The 7,206-nt window shown below is 37.3% G+C and overlaps 1 protein-coding gene across 1 annotated transcript in view; it reads right to left on the bottom strand.

The window, feature by feature from the left end:
- The window catches only part of PDPK1 (3-phosphoinositide dependent protein kinase 1), a 34,547-nt gene extending 30,208 nt beyond the window's left edge, over nucleotides 1-4,339 (bottom strand). The window contains exon 1 of the mRNA XM_009286514.2: nucleotides 4,271-4,339. The gene's annotated coding sequence lies outside the window, so the exon portion shown is untranslated. The remainder of the gene's footprint in view (nucleotides 1-4,270) is intronic.
- Between the last annotated feature and the right edge of the window lie 2,867 nt (nucleotides 4,340-7,206).

Raw genomic sequence — 7,206 nt, 5'->3', positions numbered from 1 at the left:
TCTGTCTATAGAGGGCCTCATCCGCTCGGTCTTCCTAGTCGGGTGGCCTGCAGCAGACCCCCACCATAATGTCACCTGTCCCTGCCTTCCCTTTAATTCTGACCCATAAGCTCTCAGTCAGCTCCTCATCCATCCCCAGGCAGAGCTCCATGCACTCCAGCTGGTCATTGACATAGAGGGCAACACCCCCTCCTCATGTCCCCGCCTGTCCTTCCTAAAGAGCCTGTATCCCTCCATCCCAACACTCCAGTCACAGGAGCCATCCCACCACGTCTCTGTGATGCCAATAAGGTCCCTCATGTCTATTTATGCTCTGGACTTCTGTCTAAAAATGGACTGTCAGACTTTCTGCTAAGTAACCTCTTTCTATTACCAATTGTACATATGTGTGTATATAGAGAGAAACAATATACAGAATAAGTTATAAAACTCCACTGCACGCCAGTTTCCATTTATATAAGCTTAGAAGTTTGTCAGATAATTTAAATAACTTAATAATACTTCTATTTGCCAACATTATTACCACATTTAAGAAATTAAAATAATTGCCAAAAAAAGATAAAATCCATTCATATGCCTTAAAAAGTGTCACTAGATGCTGTAGACTGTCTTCTTATAACATAAAATCAAGCATATGATTGAGGGACAAAACTCAGATTAAGCCAAGCCTCACTAGTACTTCTGAATGCACTACACAACTAGTAAACTGTTCGCCCACCTAACAGGTTAACTTTGACACTCAAATACATACAGCCATATTAAAAAAAAATTAAAACACCATAGTAATTAGGACGTATTTAAAAACATGTACTCTGCTCACACTTTCCGCTTGATAGAAGATTACGTTATCTCCCCAATCAAGAAGGAATACCACTAGACCGAACAGTAAGGAAACCAAACTTAGAAGCATGCTTTCAGATTCTGAAATCTGAAGAAAAAATTGCCAAAGGCTTTAAAGAACGACACTCAACATTAACTCATTGAAAAGAAGGAATATATTAACAAAAAAAATATTGTAACTGAATGCTACATTGGCAAATACCTAGTCTTCTCTGGGATGAAAACATTAAGTCATACTTTAATGACTTATCTCTGTGCAGCAGAGTGCGGAAAATGTAGCGTTAAAAAACCTAGTCAAAAAAATAATCTGATCAAAAGGGGTGATATTAAGGCATTTTAAAAAAATCTCCTGTTTTTAGGTACTATACAAAGCAGTTAATTAAACAAGCTACTTAATCGTTAGTATATCACAAGAAGTGAAGTTTATATCGAAATGACAGATCTTGTTCAACCTTTCTTAAGGCAGATAATTCAAATGTCTAACACAAAATCATAACAAATAAAACCAACAGGCATTTCTAAGAACAAACACCCCTCTCCAAAAAACAAACAAGGTATTTATTAAAAACTATACTAGGTTACAAAGATGCCAAAGATATTTTCCCAGGACAACAGGATGTTTTTTTCTACAGAGAAGCTCTTTGAAGATCATAGTAAGCCATTTTCTTCAAACTGCAGTAAACAAACCCTACTCCAAGTATTCGTTATTTGTAGATATTAAAAAAAAGCATTAACATCAAACATTAATCTTCTGTAGCACAGTGGTTTGTGTTTATATTCTGCAGAGCTGCACCAGCACTCTTTCAAACCTCATCATCAAATGGTATGCAAAGATTGCTGTAGAGAACTTAAGATCTAGCTCATAACCCAATAAATTGCCCATCAACTCCACTTCTTGAAGAAACCGACCATTACAGTCAGCAAAACAGTCTGAAGCCAAATAATTTGTCAAAATCTATACTTTGATCAAGATTCATAAATGGTTACTGATTACTACATTTACAAGAACAGATGGAAATCTCATTTCAATTATAAAAGCTGTTTTAACACAACTTTGTTTTGCAAAAGAATCTGAAGTCATACATCTATCTGGAGTGAAATTTTTTGATCTCAGAAGCTGCCACATGAAAAATCTGTGGCTTAATAGACCATTTTTATGAATAAACCATGCAAGTTTCAAAAGCGTTCTGTTGTATAAAAGGAGGATTTTTTTTTTTGCTGTTTAAACAGACTGCCATGCTAACTGATTAAAGAAGTTTAGGCTCTGATCCACCGAAACAACTATGCTCACCTTCATGTGCAGTGTCATTTGAAACCTCTCAAATGCTGGAAGGTAAGCATTGATTGAAGCACTGCATAAAACTTATCCTCCCAAAAAAATCTCTTAACAAAGTATCTTGATAGAAATGACCATCATTTAAAAGAAAAGAAGGCTTCTTTAAAAATAAAGTCCTGGTAATACACTTCAAGATTAAAGATTGTAAGTGTTAATGGAAGGGGAAACCTTGGAGCAGATAATTCTTCAAAGACACTATTCTACCTAAACTGGCTGGGACCTTTGCAGTAGTGGGAAACAGAAATATGAAAAAATTCAAGTTGATGTAGTCTGCTTGATATATTAACAGCCCTAATACAATTTAAAGAAAAATTATAGTAATATGAAGGTAATGTTGAAAATACTTGTAATAAATCATCATAAAATACAGTTATTATTTCAGAGCAAATATATATAAAGCCCTGGCTAAGCCTGACATAATACCATGCTCTAACCACCTATGGGAATTTGATTAGTAAATTTTTTTTTTCAAGGACTTTTCTTTGTATTACTGTAAGACACAAGTAGGTTGTTAAAAAAGACTCTACTATCTAGTTGGCAGTTGTTTGCCTCATGTTCGAAATAAATTTTGGAAGATACAAGTCCTGTCTTCAAAACATAATCAAGAAGATTAACTTTGAAGAAGAATCAAAATTAATTGATTTTTCTTCTTAAGCTTTCTGGATGTACATCCTCACAAAGTTCATCGTATACAAAGAAGTGTTTTAAAGTTTGGGGAGAGATTCTGTATTGTTCATATAAAATAATCTCAAAACACCAGAAACAAAGCTCGGCTCTGACACTCTACATCCTTCATAACTGAACTGATCACCTACCACCAGTTCCTTACTTTCTGCAGTAAATCTATAACACAGTTTATTCATAAGTGACTAATGAGGAAATCAGATTCATGTTATATCAGCAAAAATATAACCAATAGGCTCAAGGATTTGGAAGCACAGAGAACACATCTACGTTAGATTGTTTTGACTCTTCATTTAGGGAATAAAGGTATTTTATCCACAAGACTGATTTTGTTTCTACAAAAATTAATTTCTCACATACAGAGCAATGTTGACCCAAACATTTTAGTTAATGCAAATGCCTTTTCCTAAATTTCACAACCTTACATATACGGTGGTATTTTCTGCCACTAATTTCCAGGATTCTAATTCCAAATTCAGGTAGGGATTAAAGCTAACGAAAGGATTTGTAAGAACCTGCATATCAGCCAGTTACTCTCTAACCTCCTCTACTGCTAAGCAAAGCACTTAAGTTCCAAGCACCTTCAGGGGCAGAGACTGTTTAAGGCCTCCTTCCACCACCTCCCCCCCTTCCCTGCCCCAAGCCTCAAAACAGATCAGAAACAGGAAACCACAAAAATCTCTAAGAACCTGAAGTCAGTCTATGGCCCAAACAGCTATATATGTAAACAAGCCATTGAGAATTCATTTCACACAAACAGATCTAGGCCACCTCACAAGAAAACAAAAGCCATCTGTAATTGCAATAGTCTAGATCACATTCTACAGCATCGGTTATCTCATGAAGCACACCAGTATTAAGGGGTGTTGCACAGCATGGATGGGGGCTCATGCTAACAAACACAAAATGACTTCCTATATTAGGCTCCTTGCTAGCAATTCTAGGAGGCAAAGAGAACAGTTTTGGGTGAACAGCAGAGAAGCAGCCACACAGGTGGCAGTATGTAGATGGAGTGTACAAAGGTTGGACAGCATAGTCAAGAACTGTAAATTAAATTCCTGCAGGATTACTAAAGAACTGAACATGAAATTTAATACTTTCTTTTCAGAAGAATGTGCTAAGCAAGTTAATCTTTGCAATTTTTCACCATAAAGAATTAAAGAATATTTGCCAGGTAAAGTGTTTACAGCTTGTCTTTTAAAGCAGAAAGCATTCTTCAATATTTAGTCACAACTAAAGCAACTTCAATATTTAGTCACAAAACAAACCAGTTATTTCCTACAGCACTGTTGAGTAGCATCCATAACGTATGAAAAACCAGGTTCTAGACTAAACAGCTAACTTTGTGCATGTTGTGTTCAGTCCTTTCACACACTTTAGTTAGACCTTAGTAAATTTCCACAAGCTTACCTGCAAATAAGATGTCAGAAAGGGAAGTGGGGAGGGAGAAAAATCAGCTCCTTCCCCTTTTGCTTCTTTATTACATATACATAATCTAACTTGGCCACCTGCAAAAAAAGTTTTCCCATTTGAAATACCAGAAACAATAATTCCTTGGCTTCATACAAATTCTTCAGAAAGCTCCAATATGAGGAACTTGGTGAAGGATTTTATCTTTCAAACATGGTGTTTTCTGAACTAAGTTTTTATCTTTCCATATTAAAATAATTTCTCACTTGCATATTTTCTGATGCCATAAATGTGCTAGTTCTATAGCAATCCATACAGCTTTTCTAGAAAAAAAAATTTAGATAAAATAAAAGTTTACTGTTAAAAAACAGGGATTACTAAAATGTTTCACATCTTCATAGATCAAACCTATTTTTATTACTTGCCCAGTTTATTACTTTTTCAGTCTAACAAAGCGACTGCGCCCCTGGTTTCATGCCTTCTGTACCAAAATTCCTGCAAGTACTTCAATAGACAGCATCCCTTTCAAAGTTTTTCCTACAATGCTGCCTTCCAATTGATCTCCTTTAGGGAAGCAAAATGAGCCCGAGTCTGCAGGGCGTCTTACCATGTCCAGCTACAGCAATCTACTTGTAGAGTTTCAAGAGCTATGTGAAACAGACATTACTTCTAGCACTGTAAGTAATAGACCAATAATCCAAAGAATAATTTGCTTTAAAAAAAAAAGCCTACCCACACGGTGGATTCTTTGTTTAGTTGAACATCACTGTTATACCCAGATTATTCTCTGGATCGTCTCCTTTCCACTAGCTACCAGCACTTCCTATGTTAGAAATATGAATCCATTTAAAATTGCTCCTCTTAATCTTCTTCCATTTTTTTGCTTTTGAGCACCATCTCAATATCTGTATCTTTTACTATTTTCTATTCCTGCAGCCTGCTTTGGTAAGAGATTTACAGAAAACTTATCCCAGTTAAAAGCCTATGCACGAGTGATCAACTAGTCATAGCCTTATGCTGAAAACCCAAAAGAGAATATTAAGTAGATAGGTATGTCGGGAAAACCCCTCAAGCCTGTCTGAAAGTTTTATACCTACAAATAACTACAAACAGAACTCTTACCATAGACTAGTCTAATTCCTAGCATAGATGCAGAACTTACTCTATTAAGAACCCAGTTCTTTGAAAAGTGTAGTTTATATTAGTTCCACGGGGGCAGGGGGAAGCTAGCAGTTTTGTTCAGACATATACTAGGGGTTTTATCAGGACAGAAACATGGGTAGAATCTAATAATCACTAGAGCAGCTAAACCTTCCAGTGAAGATGTTGCTGAAAATGAAGATGTAAATAACCATTCTTCCGGACTCTTCATTTTGAGAGGAAGAGCACTTCTTGACACGAGACCCAATATGCTTATAATGAAGGCATTAACAGCAAATAACTAAGACCACGCTGACACCCACAACTAAAGCAGCGCTGAAGTTGTTTCCTTCTTTAAAGTGCAATTCTCTCCTTGGTAGCACGTCTTCAGAAAACAGTAGAATGTTTTAGGAATTGTCCCCACTTACACAAATACAGAAATTAACTGTTTTGGCAGAGGAATGCTGGAATATTCCTTCTAAAGCTGTGCTCTATTTCCACCCCTGCCTAGTCTTTTGCATTTATAGTAAAATAAGCACAGAACTCATTAATGTCATTAATTCCATCACACAAACATTAACAGTAACTTGCTCAGGCACAGAAATACTGGATTTCCCATATTTGATATCTGAATTACAAAAAGGTTAGCTGAATCAAGCCACCTCTCTGCTACTGCCAGTCAATACACTCACCTGACCAGAGAAATGTTAAACAGGATGGAAAAGAAGGAATTAAAAATAAGTTACCCTGAAAAAATACTTTAGTTTTAACAAAAATGGTTGTCAACTTTGTTCTTCATTCATTCTCTCTCTGTATGTTTCTCTTACAAGCAGGGACCTAAACCGTATATAGAAAAGGAACAGAACTGTATTTTGGAGAGAAAAACCTGGAAAGAGAGACAACAAGCAAGGACAGAAGCACAAGGGGTAGCATACTCCCTGTTTAAAAGAGTCCAAGTAAACAGAAGTCATCTCTGATGCTGAGAAGCAGCCATATGGAGCTCTATCAAGTGGCAGGATTAGCAAAACTAATTCCTTTAATAATCAAACATTGCTTTATTTCATAGTCCTCGATGCAGCATTTCATGTCCTCCCCTGTAGGGCTATTCCACATAACTCTCGTCTTCAGTCAACAAATATGATTATGTGTAACACCCTGATGAAAAAAGCACCAAGCATGAAGAGGAGAGCACACTGAAACAGGACTTCAAGAATCAACGTAGCTATGCCAGTCTCTGTGCAAAAGACCCTCCTTAGCCAATTCCAACCGATGAAAAAGTTTTAAGTGCTGCAGAGTGGAGCTTGGCAGCTTGCAACCGACAGAAAGAACATGACACCCAAAAGCACAGCAGCACACACACAAGGATAAGGAACACATCGCTGCTGGTTAGTTACACCGACATCAATGAAAGCTGCTAGTTATTTATGTAAAAAACCACTCTTTTCACAAGGGAATTTCTACACTAACTAAACTGTATAATCTATAATGCAAACTAAGATTTGCCATTACCACTTCTGTGTGTCAGCTACAACTCCATCTTATATTAGTCAGTGCTCACAAAACATTAGAGCTTTGCCCTGCGAGACTAACGTAAACAACTGCGTTTCAAACGGCGTCCTGTTACGACCCCCACGATCTTCCTCGCGCGTTTGTTTCCACTACGAAAGACATCGATTACAGAGTAACAGGTGGCTCCCCCAAGGAAACAACGCCGGCTCTCCGTGTGGGAGCCGGCCCGGCAAAGCCACGCCAGCGCGCCGTACCCGGAACCGAGACCGAAGCTCCGCGAGAGGCCG

The sequence above is a fragment of the Aptenodytes forsteri genome, unplaced genomic scaffold (genome assembly GCF_000699145.1).
Source record: "Aptenodytes forsteri isolate BGI_AS27 unplaced genomic scaffold, ASM69914v1 Scaffold55, whole genome shotgun sequence".
Classification (NCBI taxonomy): domain Eukaryota; kingdom Metazoa; phylum Chordata; class Aves; order Sphenisciformes; family Spheniscidae; genus Aptenodytes; species Aptenodytes forsteri.
The sequence above is the reverse complement of the archived record's forward strand: the minus strand, read 5'-3'. Positions and strand labels throughout refer to the sequence as shown.